Below are 19,938 nucleotides of genomic sequence, written 5' to 3' on the forward strand. Positions count from 1 at the left end.
TGAAGGGAACTGTCTTCAGAAAAGTTTTGATGGCTTTTGCTCTTATCTCCAGCGCAACTGCTTAGTTTGTATATAGTGGTAACCATGGAAACGCTATATCACTGCTGTTCCATAAGCGCCATCTACTGTCAGAGAGTGAATTTACATTTCATGCAGGTGTCTTATGTAGCATAATTTCACAAAGTTATAGTCAGACCATGCTGTTTTTGCTATTAATCTTAAAATTATACAATAATTTAAATGAAAAACAACTGATCATGCTCATGTTCATAACATCTTTGTTAAGATTGTGATAAAAATCCAGTGTTTGCCTCTAATATCAAAGAGCTACACATTTTTTGAACAAATAAACAACAAATAAATTTGCTTTAAAATATAATCTGCAACCAGTATCAGAATCAGCCAATTTGCTTCTGTTGGCTATGAAAAATCAAAATAGGTGCATCACTAAATATAATTAAAAAAATTAAATAAATGATTATTAAAAAATCTTTGCTGTTTGTTGTTTATATGGTTAATATTAATGCAGCTATCAGTAGACTAAGGTTAAATATTAGTATAAACATATTTATACTAGGGATAGTTCACACAAAACGATCATATTTTTTTCCAAACCTGTAAAATGTGGTGGTGGAGAGATGCAAAAAACTGTTGAGAAACCGTAGGTGTGTCAGCTTTGAATATAGGCCTTCTCTCGAGATTATTGGGTAGATCATTTCATTTCATTTTCTTTATAAACATTCTAAATGTTACTAATAAACTTTGTTAATAAAACAATTTAAACCACTGTGTCAATTAATCTCTATACACCTATAAAACAACTTATATTACTAACAATATTTTATTGTTATTTAATATTTTGTTATCCCTCTGATGCACATTTTTACAAATATAAAAATATAATTTAGGAATGATATATCAATAGTAATTATATATAGATGTGATGTTAAAAGAAATATATATATATATATATATATATATATATATATATATATATATATATATATATATATATATATATATATATATTCTTTACCAACACATAGGTTATGTCTAATAAACTGCAGATATATATTTTGTAGGCTAACTGATGTTAAAAATACAATTTAGTGGAAAACCAAATCCTGGTGGTTAGAGGTCATTTTTAATTACAGGTTGTAAACTTAAAACAGAACATCAAGTTAATATGGTCTTTTGTGTTAAGTATTTCAAAGTATTCCATAGTATTTAGATTAAGTTACTAAACTTGAGTAATGTAACGAAATACGTTACTGATTACTTTTTAAAGCATGTATTTTGTAATCTGTAGTGAAATACATTCTAAAAGTAACCTTCCCAGCCCTGTATATATATATATATATATATATATATATATATATATATATATATATATATATATAGTTGGATAGATAGATAGTACTTGCAATTAGATTATATTACGTTACAAATATATTTTCTTTCACTTCTTTTTATATTATTTGGTATTTTTTTAATATCAATATGGTACAAGATGATCCTATTCAAATCAATGTGATAAACGAGTTAGATCAAAAGTAATCTAAAAGTAATCAAAAAGTAGTCCGATTATATTAACCTTAAATGTGTAATGTAATGGATTACGTTACTAACAAAAACTGATATAGTCTTCTGCATTTTCCACAACCTAGTGCTCAGCTTACTTGCAGCTTTTCATGAAAAACATGAAAACACCTCTAGTGCTAGTTAGCACACAATTTAACATGTCTTTATTAGTAATACCTTTTCCTCCACGGTACAAATGCTCGTGCATCACTGCTTGTTGGTTGGGCCTCGCCACTGATGATGAGCATGTGAAATAAATAAATGATACATAAATGGAAAGGAGAAAACATAAAGGCTGAAGCTCAAAGGAAGCCCTGGGGATCCTTGCAGAAAGATAAAAATATTATTAAATCATGATGTCTCTTAACTGCTATTTAAAACACAGACCATTTAAATTGAGAACTAATAGACACTCATATTCAAACACTTTCAAGCACTTAAGCTCCTGATTTAGCTCTATGAAATAAACATTTTATAGTAATTCTCAATTTTAAACTAACATATGCTGTGCTTTTTATAGCCTTTAGATCTTTCAACATCAAGTTGCATCATTCTCTCTATAAGCGAGTAAAATAACTTTTTAATGCACACAAAAATGTTTCCCTAGGTGACCCCTGAGTGCCTGTTTTGTCTCTGGGGAACCTCAGCGGGGCACCGGAGCCATTGGAAATGGAAACAGCGTCAGTTTTTTCAGCACAAAGAGCTCCCAGGTGCCCACAGGTGATGACTTTATGTCCCTGATTTCCTGCTACGTGTCAGATGTAATGTATAAATAGCCCTTGAGCTGTTCGATTTGTCATGCTTCTGCCCTTTGGAATCATAATGATTCACGCAAGTTTAGATGGACACTGCGAGGTCGGACAGAAAAGTCAAATGGCCATAAACAGGAACAATACTATTGATTATGACAACCGTCCGAGAACCCCTAATGTTACATCCTGACAAGCAATAATGCATGATCAATGGCTCTCAACGCCGCTCTGGGTTATGAAACTGATCTGATGATCTTTATGATCTTTGCACACAGCTGCTTTCTACGGTGGATTCTCAAAAATAATGGTTTCAAAATGGTTTTACTTCCCTTTGCGGTCACAGAGGAACCTTTAGACAGTGACATTTTTCTTTGGAATCCATCAATGTATTTGCGTTTCAAAAACACTCTAAAAAATAAAAATGGTTTCCAAAATGTTTTTTCACAGCAGTGCCATCGAAGAACCATTGTTGGTTCCCCAAAAAAACTTTCAGTGAGCAGTTCTTAAAAAGAGCCATTTTTTTCTCAGTATGAAGAGCATTTTAATAATCTAAAGATTTTTTTTTTCTATTATAAATAACATTTTGTGCAATGGAAAGGTTTTACGGATGTTAAAGATTTTTCTTGGAACCATCTATGGCCATTCATTTTTAAGAGTCTAGAAGCAATGCAATCATTTAATAAATGTAACCCGTTTTAATCTATAAAGAAACTTTATAATACATTATAATAGCTAAAAGCTAAATTAATCTCGTATATATTTCATTTGGCCATTGTATCTACATGTCAAATTACCTCTTACAGTAAATCTTCCTCATAGCCACACAGGCTGGTTTATATATTTTATATATAACCCAATTAAACCACACAGTGCGACCCATTGAACAGCCACTGAGCAGATACTTTTACATTTCTAAACCACAGACAGCACTGCTCCAAACAGTCTGAGTGACGAGAACAGATCAATTTGGACACAGATGGATCAGTGAAACAAGCAGCGATATCGGGATGTGCTTCACTCTAATCCAGTCTGGCCTACTCCAGTCGCTCTGGTTTAAGTTGGGTAGCACAGTCTCAACCTAATTGTTGGAGAAGTTACAGACTTTGTAATACTTTGTAGCGTCCAAAATAAGTTATTATTCACTTATTTGTATGACATCTGCTCTGTAACAAAATGGCCACCTGCAATGAAAGGCTGTGTTTTGAGTTAATTCAGGTTCATGACTGTGGTCTCTAAAATAATCAACATTGGAGTTTAATAGGCTTCTCTCTTTTATCACATTTGTTCTAGCTCTATATCATCTTTTTCACTGTGACACACACAGAATTCCTTTTTCACCTTCTGCATTTCCCAGAACAGCTTATTCACATTTCCGCAGCTTCTGAGTATGTTTCTTTTTTCTGTCTATCTGCCTCACACCTTCGAACCAAACCATCCAGTGAGTTGGATTTGGGGCACGCTCCCCGTGAACATTTCTACTGCTCTTTCTTTGCATTATCTACCGCAGCCTGTTCTCATCTAGTCACAGGTGGCTGTACGTGTTCGGATGAGTGTGTTATTTCAAAGCAATTAGCAGGAAGGCACGTTTCCCCTGCAGTCTAATTTACTGCGTGATGTGTGAAGTGGCTTTTGTATCCATGAGTGTATGGGATGAGTATGCATGTGTGTGTTTGTGTGTAAAGATGATTCTATTGAGCATTAGTAAAAATTTTTTTATCATGACTGCCTTTTTCCTCTGTTCAGCCAATCAAGAGTTTATAGCACTCCGACAAGACTGCAATAAGAAACTACATGAGACAATTTAATTGAAAGATACTGGAGCAAAAGCACTATACAGCATTAAAGAGCAAAAAAAAAAAAAACTGTGTTTTATTCACTAACAACCCACAAACTAGTTTAGCCAGGTACTAAATGCACAGAAAAGGCCTGCACTGTGTTTCAATTAAGTCATTATCATCCTTTTCAAGTCAAGTTATCTTTATTTATATAGCACTTTATACAAAACAGATTGCTTCAAAGCATGTTCACAGTAATAAACAGGAAAATACTGTAATGATCAATGATGCAAACTTCACATCTGAGACAAAATCGAATTTAGAAATAAAGCATCTCTACAGAAGACAACAGTGCCGTTATTCAGTTCAAGTCATTTACAGTAAGTATTGATTCAGTTCAGTTCAATAACTGTGTAAAGTTCTTTTCAGAGCAAACATAGCTTTTAAAATGTAAATTTGGTTTATTATAAATATACTATTGGCTTGCTGCAAGTTACACCATTAGCACCAATCAAAAGCATTCTGTAATAATGCAAAAATGTTTACTTAATACACATTAAAAAACGCTGGGTTAAAAACAAACCAAGTTAGGCTGAAAATGGACAAACTCAGCAATTGGGTTATTTTAACCCAGTGGTTTTGTATATTTGCCCAACGTGCTGGGCAGTTTTATTTAACTCAACTATTGTTTAAAAATTACTATATGACTGCCTTAAAATGAACCCAAAAAAGGGTTAGAAATAGAAAAAACATAAAAATCAGACACATAATTACTAGAGGCAACAATAATAATCAAATGGTGAACATTTATTAATAAGCAATTTAATTAATATTTATTGTTTAATTATTATTAATTAATAATTAATTGTTAATTGTTAACTTAATAATAGATGTTCATTTACTAAACATTAATAAATGTTAATTTCCAACATATTTTGGATTCATAGCAAGTAATACAGTAATTCTTAAACAATAGTTGGGTTAAATAAAACTACCAAGCAGTTTGGGCAAACATTTAACCCAACTGCTGGGTTTGTCCATTTTTTTAACCCAATTTGGGTTGTTTTTAACCTAGAATCAGAGTGTAGTTTTCAATCATGTGACTGGCATGGAGGTCTGATGGGCAAAACATCCACAGAACTGCATTACAGGCCTGTCAATTTTCCATCTCAAAAGAAGAAAAACAAAAATATGCGAACAAAATGCAAGTTTGCTGCAGTATTTCAATCATTAAAAAGAGCAGTGAGATATTCTAAAACACTTAATGTGAAAACACTTAAAGTGCCTTAATGTACTAAAACATGTTATTGATGATGCATACTATATAGAGATGAGCATATAAGCCAAGAATATTAATGCAGTGGGCTGAATGGTTAAGCAATTTTTTTATGGAAAAACGCTTAACAAGAAATGTTGTGTTGCATTTATATTCTGGGTTCATCTGCTTGCCTGTATATAGTATGCATTACCAATAAGGTGTATACTGAATTTGGTCTTTTAACATTAGCATTAAAATATTGTAAGCAAATAAAAACTGCCATCAGTGGGTGCAGTTCATTCTTAGTGAATCCTCCCTCTGTGTATTTGAGTGAGAGAGAAAGAGATTATTGGCTTGTATGAGTCTATGAGTATGTGTTTTGAAGTGAGCCATATTGTTTTACTGAGTTCTGCTTCTCTCATAACTTGTCCTGTCACGAGAGCTGATGAGGAGTGAAGCTCATGGGAAATTCTGAGGTAGGAGACCAGATAAAGATGCACGAATGCTAGACTTCAGAAATGACAGAGCGAGAGATAAAGAGTGATAGAGAGATAAATGAGGTGATATAACCTTTGGTGCGGTAAACAAATCAGTTTTATGAATATAGTACTTCCATAAAATACCAATGGTGTCGTGAAATGTCTTAAAGCCTTCAAATGTGGCACAAGAAATGAAAAAAAAAAAATGATGATGGGGTGAAAAAAGAAAGAGTGGGAAGGGGGGAGGAAAAAGAAAAGGAGAGGGGAAGAAAATCAAGGAGTGGGAATGGGAATACTATAGATGGAAGAGAATGCAAAAGGAAAGGTAAAGGGAAGAGGAACAAGAAAGGAAATGAAAGGGGAAGGGGAAAGGAAGGAATGGGAAAGTGAAAAGGGAAACAATAAAAGGAAAAGGGTGAGAAAGGAAAAGGGAAGAGAAGATTGAAGGTAAAGGGTAGAGTAAAAGAAATTGAAGGGGATGGAGAAGGAGAAAGAAAAAAAGGGAAAGGACAAAAAGGAAAAGGAAGGAAAGGGCAAGATAAAAGGAAAAAAGAAAGGGAAAAGGAAAAAAGGGAAAGAGGCAGGAAATAAAAGAGGAAAAGAAAAGTAAAAGGACCGGGAAAGAGGCTAAAAGGGATAAGGGGAGATATAAGAAGGGAAGTGATGTGAAGGGGAAGGGAAGAGGAAAATTAAAGAAAGGGAAGGAAAATGTGAAAAAGGGGAATGAGGAGAATGGAAATTAAAGGGGAAGGGGCAAAAAAAACTGAAGGAAATATGAACAAGAGGAACATGAAGGAAAAATGGAAAAGGGCAGGAAATAAAAGTGGAAGAGAAAAGTGAAGGGACAGGCAAAGAAGAGGAAACAGAAAAGTGAAGGGATAGAAAAAGGAAAGGGAAGAGGAAAAATGAAAGGGAAAGGCAACAGTGAATCAATGTAAAGGGAAGTGAAATGGAAATGAAAGGGAAAGGAGCCAAGATAGATAAGGGACATGCAAACAAGAGAAAAGAAAAAGGGAAAGAAGAGGGTTCAGGATGAGAAAGGAAGTATGGTATACAACATACAGAATAACACATTCAAGATAGAGAAGAAAAGGAAAGACAGAAGAAAGACAATGAACCAAAGGAACAGCAGAAGTAAACAATGAAAGGATGAAGATTGCCATCACTGACTCTCTGTGATCCATGCTCATGTTTCATCATACATTCTTCTCTTTTACCGAGACAAATCGGTACTTTCATGACAACCATAAGCATCCTTAACAATCTCACACAGCAGGATAATCACTTCATTGCTGGCTTTTTTTTTTTTTTTTTTTATCTCCCTAACGATGTTTCTTTCCTCAAAGTGCTGTTTGAAATCACTGCCTCAACACTTAGCAATAAGACACACAGTATTTGTCTTTGTGTAGACATGCTAACACAACAAACAGAGAAGTATAGACACTAGCCTCCTGCAGGCAAAGCCAAATCAGCTTCCAATACTAGTTTAATTCATGGTATTAATGACTTTCTGTGAACTGTGACACAGGCAGCTTTTAGCATCAAGAGTATTTGCTTAATTAAAGGGCTACAGGAAGTAATGAGCTGTCTGGACTAGAAAGCTGTGTATTCCTGCTCTATTAGGACAAGTCAGCTCTGAGAAAGATGAATTAGAGGAGCAGTATGACAGGTCTGAAGGTTATAACGCCTAAAGGGTTTCATTCACTTATTGACACTTTGGTTTTCTGCTTTGTTTTGTGTGAACCACCTTTCAGAAGTTAACAGGGTGAAGGTTGATTGATTTATTATTTAAAACCCTTGAACCCTTCAAAGATGGTTCATTACATGTTTACATGTCTGTAGACTTTTTTCAATGAAGCATTCAAATAGCCATTGGTAATGGTGATATATATATATATATATATATATATATATATATATATATATATACACACACATGTATACAGTCAAACCAAAATTCAAAATTATATTCAGACACCTTGAACATTTCATTCATTAATACAGTTTATTCACAATAGTTAAACTCCAAGAAAAATTAATCTTAATTATGTCAGATAATACATGGTAACTGCTCCCACTAGTAAAAATATATCAGAAATATAAAAAAAAGTGTGTGTGTATATATATATATATATATATATATATATATATATATATATATATATATATATATATATCTCAGGGATGCAAACAGGTAAGGGGGGAAAAAAGGTAACATTAAAAGAGAACATTGTGTGGGGCAGGGGCATGACAAATATATGATTATTATTATTATTACTATTATTGTTGTTGTTGTTGTTATTAGCCCATATGTGTATGTTTTTTATGTATAAATAATTAAATATTGTTTTTATTAACATAGAATTCCTAATATTTTATAGGTTTTAACTTGGCTAGGATCTCTCATAAAAAAAAAAAATAATAAATAAAAATGGTTTTATTGTTATAATAATAATAATAATAATTATTATTATTATTATTATTATTAAAAAGAAGAAGAGAATGTTTTGGTACCGTGGTTTAGCAATTAGTGCATGTACTCCTTTGAGCAGAACATGCAGGTTTGAATCTGCCATGCATGTCTTGATCCCATTCCTGCTCTTTATCTAATTTCTTTAGTTTTCAACAAAAAGCTTTGTCCATGCATGTCATGCATTGTCAAAATGAAGTAACAGGATGTGAAGAATCACTAGATTTTCCTTTTGGAAACATCCACATCATTGCTATATGTATCTAGGCCTGTGTGTCAATCGGCCGAGGGTGATTTATACAGCCGAACGCTGCTGCTCTCTGGTGAGAATCAAATCCCTCTCAAATCCTACAACCAACTCCTCTGCAAAGTGGCCCAAATTGAATCATTTCAGAAGAAGCAGCCGAGAATGGATGCTCTCCACACACAGCAGACTCAGAAAGCTTTCTTTATCTCTTTCACCATCGTTTTCTTTCCATCTCATGAAATCTTCCATTTAACCCACTGACAGTCCAACAGCACACACTCTGTATCGAACCACAACCATCCTTTCAGAGGCTGTAATAGAGCAACGCTGTGTCTAGAACAGCAAACAGCTTTGTCTGTGCATCTCTGTGTGTGCGAGGAGGGTGTACCAATAAGAAAACAAGCTGCCTTTGAAGAAAAGTAACATTAAGCAGACAGAAAGACAGACAGACACAAAGCACCTGACACCACACATGCAGACCGTGCTCCAACAACTTCTTCTCTGGCAGTGGAATCTACCCAAACATTATTAGCATTCATCTGCCTCCCCTGATATCTTCCCCTCCTTTCGTCTGGATGACGGCGCGACCCCGGCTCAGAGCTCCAGCCGAGCGGTGGATTTTAAGTGCGGCTGTAAGAAGATAAGCCTTATAAGCCGCAGACATGCACCTCTCAACTGCGTCTGGCAATCTGATGAAGCGCACATCATCACATACACGGCCAAACGGAGTCTGTAGAAGATTTAGTTCACACGGCACAGCGGGAGATACTCAACAGATACTGCTCACTGAATACAGATCTCTTTTGTCCTGATGTTGACTTCTTGTCTCGTGCATGCTTGAAAATAGTGGCATTACTCACTTTCTCTAGTCGGTTGATGCACCACAACTTCCTTCAGATAACTCACTCTCTCTCATTCTACACAAAACACATTCAGTACGATGCATAAGAATGGAAATTATTCCACATTACCTAATGATATAAGTCCACAAATGTCTCTGTGCCTCTGGTGCGTGCTGTAAAGTTTCCAAACAGACTTTCTGTCCCATGTGTACCATTGTCACCGCGTGTCTGCGCTCCCTTGTCGAGCGTGTGCTGCTCTGCTCCGATCAGGATGCGTGTGTGCGCGCGTGTGTGGGAGAATCCTCTCTCGCTCCTCCGCTGCAGCAGCTGAGGCGAGCCGAGAGCTCCGATTGGCCCCACGGAGCGTCCGTCATGCGTGCGCCAGCCCTCGTTGCTTCTCGCGCTCTCTCTCTCTCTCTCTCTGGCTCTATTTCTAACAGCCTGCATTCACTGCATGCAGACCATTATTTTTATTACCTCTGATTTGGAGTTAATTTCATTTTTTTTTTCTTTTATCATATTAATATTATCACCAGTAATATTTTATTGTGCAATGATGTTTTTTTTCTCTCTCACTTTCTTTTTTTTTTTTTTTCCCCTGTAGGGTCCGTGTGTTACAGATCCCTTGTTCCCCTGGACTCCATTTCCCAGTATCATCCTGTTTCGTCACCTGCACTCACTTCCCTCGTCATCTCCCCATCATCACGGATCACCTGCACCTGGACTCTCTCATCAGCACACCCTTTATATTGCACTCACTCCCTTCACTCCTTGTCCGTCTTAAATGTTACTAAATGTTGTGTAAAGTGTATGTGTGGTACTCCTTGCCTGTTGTTCATTAAATATATTGTATGATTGTGGAAATCCGGATCTGCCTCATCTCTACACCAGCATACTGTAACAGAAAGACGGACCTTAAAAACGCCTGGATTTCCACAACGGAAACATGGACTCGTGGATGATTTCCCTGGCTCCAACTTCCGCTCCTCCAACACCTCTAACAGCAGGCGATCGGCTCATCGGGCTTCTTCAGGTGGGTCGTTCGCTGGAAAGGTATGTGGAGGAGTTCGTTGAGCTTGCTGTGTTGTCTGACTGGCCTGAAGCATGTTTGATCTCCCTGTTTCTGGATGGACTAGATGATGACACCATCCGTTTTGGTGAACCCGATTATCGTTTCTCCTTAAGCAAAACTATAAATTCCATTTTATGGTTAAATGACTCCAAATTCGTAGTTGATTGGGTTCAGGATGGGTGTCTGTCTCTAGTCCATCCAGAAACATGGTTGGCCGGGCCAGTCAGTCAGCCACCGTCTTCCTCCGCATACCCCTCCAGCGAACTCCTTGCCTGTCCTACACGGAACCCACACTCCTCCACTGGGTCCCGTAAGCGGAGGAGGAAGAAGAGACCCGCTCCAGTCTCTCCAGAGCCCGCTCCAGTCTCTCCAGGGCCCGCTCCAGCCCTTTCCGAGCCTGCCGCTCCAACTCTGTGCAAGCCGCCAGATGATGCGGCCTGGCTTATAGACTTTTTCTCCGAGCTAGTTTCTCCAGTCTCCGCCGAGCCAAGCTCTCCAATCTCCGCCGAGCCAAGCTCTCCAGTCTCCGCCGAGCCAAGCTCTCCAGTCTCCGCCGCCGAGGCTGCATGTCCAGTCTCCGCCGCCGAGCCTGCAGCGCCAGTCTCCGCCGCTGAGCAAGCAGCGCCAGTCTCCGCCGCCGAGCAAGCAGCGCCAGTCTCCGCCGCCGAGCCAGAATCCCCACGCTCCTTCGCCGAGCCCTCAGCTCCAGCCGCCGCCGAGCCAGCCGCTCCAACCGCCGCCGAGCCCTCAGCTCAATGCTCCACCGCCCTAAGGCCCGCTCCTGCCCACAGAAACAAGCCCTTCCTCAGACTTTTAAAGACTCTCATTAAATTCCCCATGTATTTTTTTGGGGGGGGCCTAGTACCCGTTCCGGTACCTGTGGGTGGGGAACTCCTGGGCGGGGTTTCTGAAGCGGCAAAGCCCACTAGGGTACCTGACCCTCCACGGCAGCACGCTGCACCTGACCCTCCACGGCAGCCCGCTGCACCTGATCCTCCACGGCAGCCCGCTGCACCTGATCCTCCACGGCAGCCCGCTGCACCTGATCCTCCACGGCAGCCCGCTGCACCTGATCCTCCATCCAGACCCGCCATGGCTGCCCACGGCTCCAGACCCGCCATGGCTGCCCACGGCTCCAGACCCGCCATGGCTGCCCATGGCTCCAGACCCGCCATGGTTCATGGATCCGCCCTGGAGACCTCCGTTCCTGTCCGCTCCTCTCCCTGCACCTGCATGAGGTCTCCAGGGCGCCCGCTGTCTCCATCTACGGCGCGAGGTCGCGCCTACCGGGAGGGGGGAGTACTGTTACAGATCCCTTGTTCCCCTGGACTCCATTTCCCAGTATCCTCCTGTTTCGTCACCTGCACTCACTTCCCTCGTCATCTCCCCATCATCACGGATCACCTGCACCTGGACTCTCTCATCAGCACACCCTTTATATTGCACTCACTCCCTTCACTCCTTGTCCGTCTTAAATGTTACTAAATGTTGTGTAAAGTGTATGTGTGGTACTCCTTGCCTGTTGTTCATTAAATATATTGTATGATTGTGGAAATCCGGATCTGCCTCATCTCTATACCAGCAGAACGTAACACCGTGTTGTTGTAAACATGCTTTATTTCTCTCCACTCAAGGCTGCATTGACACGGTCAACTAATTTTTTTCATAGATATTTTTGACGCACTGAATTATATTTAGGACACCTTCAAATGTGTTAATAAATATGACATTTGGTCATTTTACCTACTTCTAAACTACCTGGTTCTGCCATTTCAGATTTGTCATACTTGCAAAAATGCATATTTTTATACCTACAAGGAAATTTATATGCACAGCAACCATCATAACTCACTTTTTGAAATGTCTAAGTTCATCGTTCTCCAATTTCTGAGCAAAAAATGTATTTTGAGAGCTTTGATTTGCTTGGATTTGCTTTCTTACTAACTTGACATACATCTGACTTTATCGGATTACTGAAATAAATAAATAAATAGTGCGGGGACTGTTGTTGATTGAATTTTGAGATGTGGGCAGTGCATTCAAAAATGAATGCGAGCTTGCAGTCAACTGTGGAGGGGCGTCCTGCATTGGAGACGTCCTGCATATTTCACCAGCAGGGCTTGACATTAACTTTTTTGCTCACTAGCCACCGTGGCAAGCGGTTTTCCAAAGTTACTAGCCACTCAGCATATTTGGCATTCACTGGCCACAATTTTGACATCGATACCACAGGGGAAAACTGCCATATAGATATTTTTAATTTTATCTCATAATTTGGCAGCAGGTATATTAGGCTACTGTCACTTTAACCCTCTGGAGTCTGAGGCTGATTTGGGGCCTGGAGAAGTTTTGACATGCCCTGACATTTGTGCTTTTTTCAGTTGTTCATAAACATATTAATGACACAAGTGTCATTACACTGTATTCAGCACAAACTAGGCTACCATAATATGTGAGGAACATGTGTGTACATGTTTGTGTTTTTGAAGGAATAACGTTTATGCGTGGTTACTGAAAAAACAAAAAACTTAAGTCACTGATATAAGGCCAATAAAAGTATATTAAATCTGTGTTCACAAGACTTTTGGGTATTGAAGGTTGTAGACTAGAGTTTTTGCTTCAAAATTATGTAAAAATTATGCTGACTACTCTTTCATTTATAACAATATACTGATTTAGTTTTTGTAAGACACTTTTTGCCAAGAAACACGGTATGCGAGGAGGCGTGAATCTCCATGAATAATGGCTCATTCTCACCTGTGAAGACAAAAGAATTGAATAGTAATGACCTGAAAAGACTTGCATATTAATGAGGCATTTCAGTCAGGTAGGCTGTGAAAAAAAACTTCTGTGATGTCTCAAGCTCATCATGGTATATGAAACATACAGAAAATTTTATTACAATATAAAATAATGGTTTTATATTATACTTTAAAATATAATGTATTTCTGTGATGCAAAGAGTCTGAATATAGGCTTTTAGTTTAAAAGCATGCACATTTGGAGAAATATAGGATTCTCATATGTTTATGTCAATTTTCTATACAGAGGAGTTATTTTTTATTTAATATTCATTGTTATCTCTATGAGCGCTGGTGTTTGCAATTCATACTGCAGCCGGAGGGCGCTCTGTGCATTTTAGTCCACAAATTCACCTAAGAAGAAGACGATATTCCATGAATGGTGTTTACCAATTCATACTACAGCCGGAGGGCGCTAAAGAAACAAAAACTCACTTAAAACTTATCAATAGAAGAAAACAAACAGGAATTTACTGAATGTCTTCCAGAGATCGCTAACCATGGCTTTTTCATCCAGATAAACAATTTTCAAGGCAATAAATACACGATTGAGATGATGAATGCATGTGTTGTCTCTGAATTTGCCTGTGAATAGCGCTGGCTCCGTGGGCGTGGCCGCATTAGTGGGTAATGAGCTGAATCACGGACTTCTGACATGGCTCTCTTTTCATACAGATTACATAAACACAGAATGTTTGTTTTCGATTTGACTTGCACGATTTAAAACCTGACATTTCAACGTTTTGTTAGACATAAGTATGAATTTTTTGTGATTAGTATTCACTAAGTTACACTTCATTTTCTGAGAACTATCAGATTGGACTTCGTTCAGAGGGAGATGAGAGATCACGCATCATGTTAGTTTTCTTTATTTTACAAAAAGCACAACATTTTGTTTTTACTCTGAGTGTATACAAATAAAAGGAGATATTCTATAGTTTCAATTGATGTATTACTTATGTTTCTATGACAAAACATGACGGAGTATTTTAAGTCTGTTTTGCTGCAATGTGAAAAAAAACCTGCAAAACGCGCCGGCGCGTTTTTAGACCTCAGAGTGTTAAGACCTGCTGCATGGATCCATTATACTGTTACACATGTGTTTTCTTTCTCAACTGTTTACATTCAATAAAACATAACTGACTGTGTTTATCTGAAAACTCGCCAAGACTGGCATTTCTACATTATTTTGTGTGTATTTGACTGTTTAAGTGGAATAAGCAGTGAAAAAGAACTCAATTTAGTACTGAGAGGCGGCTTTATGTGTGTGCATTTTAGATGTAAGCACAAAATCTACAGGAAAATAGTCATTTTTGCACAATACGTGCAATCCCACACTGAAATTCAAGCCCTGTAACACCAACAACATTCTTCTGTAGCAAATGAAATGAGTGAACGAGGGGAGGCGGGTTTGTGTGTCAACTCGCTGTCGGAGAGATGAGAGAGCGAAAAAAGAGCAGCTGGTATTGTCTCTATTCTGCAGAAAATTAGTACTGGAAGCGTTTCAGATATTTCAGTATCGATATGTATCAAAAAATCTATATTTTTGAAAACACTACATTGCATTTAGTTTATTATTTCAAATACCTTTTTAAAATACTACAACTGAAAATTGAAAACTTCAAACGGAGCGTTATGAATCTTTTGTGTCGAATCAGCGGTTCAGAGCGCCAAAGTCACGTGATTTCAGCAGTTTGGCGGTTTGATACGTGATCCGAATCATGATTCGACACAAAAGATTCATAACTCCGAAGCTTCATGAAGCAGTGTTTTGAAATCGGCCATCATTATACAAGTCAATTTTTTTTTTTTTTGGCTCACCAAAAAATATTCTCGTCGCTTTATAATATTAATATTGAACCACTGTTAAATATGTTTTTTAGTACATTAATGAATCTTGAGAGAGTAAATGTCATTGCTGTCTATGCAGGCCTCACAGAGCCATCGGATTTCAACAAAAATATCTTAATTTGCGTTCCAAAGATGAACGAAGGTCTTACGGGTGTGGAACGACATGAGGGTGAGTAATAAATTACATTATTTTCATTTTTGGGTGAACTAACCCTTTAAGGTTGAACCACTGTAGTAGGGCTGGGCGATATATCGCATGCGATTCTCACGCGCATTTCGTCAGTAAAGCCGGTTCCCTGATATCATCAAAAATACCTTAATTTGTGTTCCAAAGATGAACAAAGGTCTTACAGGTGTGGAACGACATGAGGGTGAGTAATTAATGACAGACATTTCATTTTTGGGTGAACTAAACCTTTAAGCATTACAAGGTCAAAGAGCCATACATGGAAGAATCATTCACAATAAGATCTATAAAATGCATTTAGAAAAATAATTAAGGGTGAATTTTCATTTCATGCCAACTTTAAGAGAAAGCGTATTGCACCTTTGACTGAACAAACTAACATGCAATCGGCAAACTATAACCCTAATATGATTGCCACCCACTTTTCTACTTTCAGCACATCATTTGCGACTACCGGGTGAAAGCTATGTCACCTAATTAATATTCATGAGCCAGGCTAATAAGGTTTATAATGTGCCCCCAATCTTTTCAATTCATTACTACACCCCATGTGAACATATTTGGTCTTTGGTCATTTAGTCTCATTTTATTTTTACTATGTGAAGAAGCAAACAGCACTAACGCTGTACAGAATATTGTCAGTCATTTACATAATTTACATAAACATTGAGCCACTGACTTGTCATTCAACTAGTCAGCGGGTCAATGTTTATGTAAATAACGTCTGCTGCACTATCACAGTCTACTTAACATGTTTTCTGAATGCAAAGTGTACAGGTTTCAGTTCAGTTTCATCTTTGCGTAATTTAATAACATATTTTGCCATTATAGGTTATTATTATTGTGGCTTCTTGATGATTAACACTTGTCCAGTTTGTATAAACTAGCAAAAACATTACAATGATCCCAATGATCCAAATAGCAATTAAACATCTAAAAGTATCTTTATTTGTACATTTTCTGACAGGAGTACCTTTCCTTTGACCATGAAAAATGCAGGGGTTTTTTTGTTTTTTTTTCTCTCTGCTCGCTTCTTGACTACTGGCTTTTCCCTCAGCACAAGTTTGGTATCGTTTTAAAGCACAGCATTCCAACTTTGTGAATATTCATAGCGAATTCTCGATGGCATGGCAAGAATAGGTGTAATATGGTCAGACATAAGTGAATGGGTAACAATCCTTGCAGCTGAGTTCTGAATTAACCACAGTGAAGTTGTTTTTCAGGAACACCAAATAAATGAGAATTGCAATAGTCAATCTGTGATGTTACCAAAGCATGAATAAGCTTCCAAAGCTCTGCTTGGCTGCAGAGCGGAAAAAAACCTATGGTAAGCTTTACCCATGATGTCAGTGCAAACCAAACGCAAACAAAAGCATTTAAGTATCTATGTCCACTGATAACACAGCAAAGAACAATTTGCAATGCAACAAGAACAAAGAACAATTTGCATTGCAAACAGAGTCAGTTGTCTAAAAAATGTAAACTGAAAATTAATTGGATATAATGTATGTCAAACTATCAAGATGTGCAGTGTAAATGTAGCCAAAATCTCACAGATTATACCTTTCATTTTATTATATCAGTCTGTCATCCCTCGCTCATTTTCTCCTCTCCCTCCTGCAGGTGAGCTGAAGTCCAGCTGCGTATCTTCTCTCTCTCGCTCTCTCTGGCTTCTCTCTGGGGCTTTGAAGGGAAACTTAATGAATAATGAAGAAAGGATGAGACGTAGCGAAGGAGGGAGTAAAAAAACGAGTTGAGGAGATGGGGAGTGGGAATGAGAGGCCCTTCACGAGTCTCCATCACCTTTGAAAGGATAGATATTAAAAAAAAGATAGAAAAGAAGGAGTGAAGGCCTCTCCAGCGTCTTCACCCATCAATTAGTTGGACAGCAGGAAGAGGCGTGGAGGAGAAGGGAGCGAGAGGTGGAGCGTGTGAAGTGTCGGACGATTAAACCGGTGAGAAGAAGAGGTGAAGGCTGAGGAAAGGAGGACTGTTGAAAGACAGCAGGGACACGAGGCAGTCACTGACTTCTCAACTTCACTCATTCCAGCCATTTATCATTCACACACACTATATGCCCTGTCCCTGGAGTGCACGCGTTAACGTTTGCCACACACAGGGCAGGCGAAGACTCAAACACGTTTGTGGTAAAATCAATGACGACCTTTCAACCGTGACTGTTTGGTGTTACGCTGTTGAAACTTCAAAACCTTTAAGTCTAAAACTAACTAACACTGCTATTTATGGCTTTCTTGAATTCAACAGAACCAACAAACAGATCAAAAATGTTTAGTTTTCTAAGAATAGAAAGACTTCAGAAGAAATCAAAGATAATATACACGTGGGCAAAAATAATAAGTAAAAATATATAATATAATATAATATAATATAATTTAATATAATATAATATAAAATGTATCCAAGTATGCTATGGTCTGAATGTAAATTTAAAATGTGTTTATGTACTAAAAGTAAATACAATTCACATTTATTACACTAGCATGAATGCACACAACATAAAAAGTTTAAAATAAGGAGTAAAATTAATTAAATACAATAAATTTCATTAAACAATTTAACAAATAAAATAAAATAAAATAAGAATTAATAAAATATTCACTTTCAGGAGTTCACTAGCATACAGAAAGATAATAGGTTATACATGCCGATTCTTTTTGACTTTAATTTTTGTTTTATATATTTATTGTGATGTAAAATAAAAAAAAAAAAAGTGAAATAAAATAAATAAATATTTATCTAAAATATGGAAATATTTGTATAGAAGCCCAGCCAATTAGAGAATAAGGTGTATGTCCAACACCTGATGCCTTATATTTTATACTGAAGCAAGAGTAAAGGAAACAAGTGTGGTTGCAGCTACAAAACAAAAAATAAAATAAAATATCCCCCAAAGAGAGTGTGTGTTTTCTTTTTCATTTTGATGATAAAATCTAAAGTGCTATATCCTGGTCCAGAGCTGTTACTGGGTTATTATCAAAGCAAGCTGTTAAAACAGAGCATGTGTCATGTGTGCAGGTCTTCACTTGAAGCTAAAACTGAGGAGCTGTTACAGTGGCAACATTTAAGAGACATAGTGGTAATATATAATTGTTTAAATTAAAACATGGATGAAATTGTGTGATATTCCTTAAAAATACAAATGTTAAAAGTTTTAAAGTCCTACTGTACAATATATAATATATATTGTTATAATTTCTGCTCACATGCATAATTTCATGCTCAGATGTTTAACAGTTGATGGGATGTTGATGGGAAAATGCCAACAGACTTGGATGCTGTTACTGATATGTACTGTAAGATGACTGCTTGGCATATACTGATGAAGTCTTTAGCCGTATCAATTTTATGATGTGTTAAATACAAGACAGCTCTTCAACAGTGACATACACTTTTACAGTAGCTGTGACTGACATATTGATCTTGGAAAAAACAAAAACAAACAAAACAAAAAAAACGTATCTTTCCTCTTGTCTTCAAATAATGAAGCTGAAGACATGATTTAACAGTGACAAGTCACCCATAGGGAATTATGGGTTATTCAAATTATAGTGATTGATAATCATATTTATGAGTAAATAAGTAAAAAAAAAAGAGAGAGAGAAACCTTTATGGAATATTGTTATCTGTATATCAAATTGAGCTTATGATTAACACTGACTTAACAGCCATTTTATCACTGAATCAAATTAATAGTCAGAAGTCATTGTTTGCCTATCAAGTCAATTGACACAGTTTGCTTCTTAGAAGGCCGCAGATCCCCTGGCCAAGCACCAGCTCCAGCATGGGTGCCAGCACCATGTCAGTGGAAGTGGGATATGTGATTGGCAGTGTGATCAGGGATTGGCCGAGGCGGCAGAGTGTTGCCCGTTTGGGCAATTAATCTGCATCCAGCTCAATGGAGAGAGATTATGCAGTCAAGTGAATCTCATTTCAAGCTGTTGCTCTGGGTGGGACGGTATGCGTGGGCTACTCCATGACACAAAGACAAATGACCAGCGAGCGTGCGAGTGTGAGGAGAAGATTGGAGAAGCAAAGGGGGCAGCTCGTACGGCTTCTGTTGAAATCCATAATCCACTGCTACTGTTGACTTCCAAAGAGAAGGAAATGACTGAGAGTTTCTGCACTGATTAAATAACCACAGGCACTACCAGCACCACGGTCATGAGCTTGATTCCCAAAGTAAACCTTAAATGTTTTATATAAAAACAACTGCCAAATGCATAAATGCTAATCACTGAGACCCTATAAATTGTTCTGCCCTTTTCTGCATGTTTTAGGGTGAATGAGTGGTGCAGCTTGGTCTGCTACAAATACTCAAGCACATATGATACTCGTTTTTCAGCATCTGCCATCTTACTATATGAAGACAGTCCACATGAACTTTGCCACCATTTCATTTGATAAAAACTATTGTCACATACACACAGAAACTCTTGACTCTTCAGAAAGTCTTCACTACAACCTGGCAAAATAAAAGTTCGGTCTAAATTGAAGAAATTATGACAGAAATATATTATTATATAATGTACAGTACGATGGACTTCTAATAATAACAATAACAACAAAACTGTGTATTAAAACTTTTTTTTTTAAGGAATATCA

At 37.5% G+C, this 19,938-nt stretch overlaps 1 protein-coding gene across 6 annotated transcripts in view; it reads right to left on the reverse strand.

The window, feature by feature from the left end:
* The window catches only part of LOC125255269 (cadherin-18), a 265,912-nt gene that overhangs the window by 113,168 nt on the left and 132,806 nt on the right, over positions 1-19,938 (reverse strand). Inside the window, exon 3 of one of the 6 annotated variants that reach the window (XM_048170337.1) lies at positions 16,879-16,998. The exons of 4 other annotated variants lie outside the window; for them this stretch is intronic. The gene's annotated coding sequence lies outside the window, so the exon portion shown is untranslated. Of the gene's footprint in view, positions 1-9,533; positions 9,801-16,878; positions 16,999-19,938 lie in introns of those variants that run through there. One more of the 6 variants, XM_048170338.1, reaches the window with a different exon arrangement.

This window comes from Megalobrama amblycephala, linkage group LG20 (genome assembly GCF_018812025.1).
Source record: "Megalobrama amblycephala isolate DHTTF-2021 linkage group LG20, ASM1881202v1, whole genome shotgun sequence".
NCBI lineage: Eukaryota > Metazoa > Chordata > Actinopteri > Cypriniformes > Xenocyprididae > Megalobrama > Megalobrama amblycephala.